We start from the raw sequence: 1,498 nt of genomic DNA on the forward strand, positions 1-1,498 counted from the left end.
TGTGAGTTATATCGGCGCCAAATTAGTCAGGGGGAGATCCATCGGAGCCCGAGGCCTGCTAGGTTGATTGGTCTCCCTCGCGCTCATTATAAGTTTCTTGTCTAAAGTATGAAAGCAAAACTCTGCAATAAACGATTTATTTAGAACCCGCTGCAGGACCCACAGGCGTGCCTGGCTAAGCAAAGTGCATGCGAGAATGTGTTACGTGTGACCGGTCTGGCCCTTCTCCTCTGACCTCTCTCATTAGCGAGGCGTTTCTGCCTGCCAAACTGCTGCTCGCTGGATGTTTCTTGTTTTTCCACACCGTTCTCCGCAAACCCCAGAGGCTGTTGCGCGTGAAAGTCCCAGGAGATCAGCAGTTTCCGAGATACCCTCTCCGGCACCAACAATCATTCCACGGTCTAAGGTACTTGGATCACGTTGCTTTCCCATTCTGAAAAACAGCTGAATCTCTTGACTTGCATGCTTTTATGCATTTAGTTGTTGTCACACGATTTTTTTTTTGCTGCCACGTGATTGTTTTACATATACATGCTGTAGATTTAGCTGAAGGAAAAGCTAATTCAATATCCTTGTCTGATTATATTCAGGCACGCCTAGGGAAGCCAAATACTTATGCGAAATCATTACTTAATTTAGATTTCAGCTAAAACAACCCGATTATGTAAAACACCGTAATGATAGATTTGTTTACCTCAAAACAATGCCTGCAGTAGCTTATGACTTTGCTGATATCAAACTAAGTATCATATCCATCCTGATCAAGATACATTGAATCAAAAACAGCAGTAAAGAAATTGAGCCAGTGAGACACACAAAATACTTTGTCGGAATTTCCTTGTGATGCTCAGTTCACAGATCGAACTAGCTAATTGGTCACTACTTATCAAAACAGCCTGTTTCCTGAAGCAGGTAGCTTAGCCAGCTAGCTTTGTTCTTTGTCAGGAGTTTTGTTTATTAGGAAAGCCTCTCTCTTTCAATCTAAGTCACCGTAATGACTAATGCTGCAGAGCTGAACCTTTAAATAAGTCACCAATCTTTCATTTAATTTCCCTGATTAACGATAAACAAATTGATTAACCCCGGGGCCTCTCTGTGCGGAGTTCGCATGTTCTCCCCGTGTCTGCGTGGGTTTCCTCCGGGTACTCCGGTTTCCTCCCACAGTCCAAAGACATGCAGGTTAGGCTGAGTGGAGAGTCTAAATTGCCCGTAGGTATGAGTGTGTGAGTGAATGGTGTGTGTGCCCTGCGATGGACTGGCGACCTGTCCAGGGTGTATTCCTGCCTTTCGCCCAATGTATGCTGGGATAGGCTCCAGCCCCCCTGCGACCCTGTTCAGGATTAGTGGGTTAAGATAATGGATGGATGGATGGAAATTGATTAGCCGATTAATCATTAAACAAGTTCGAGATGGCTAAGCACTAGCTGATTGTGGTCTGTTGTGCTTTCAGGACTTGCGCTGGTTAAACGATCACAAAATGAACACAAACAAATTAAAC

The sequence above is a fragment of the Conger conger genome, chromosome 9, assembly GCF_963514075.1.
Source record: "Conger conger chromosome 9, fConCon1.1, whole genome shotgun sequence".
In the NCBI taxonomy this organism is placed as follows: domain Eukaryota; kingdom Metazoa; phylum Chordata; class Actinopteri; order Anguilliformes; family Congridae; genus Conger; species Conger conger.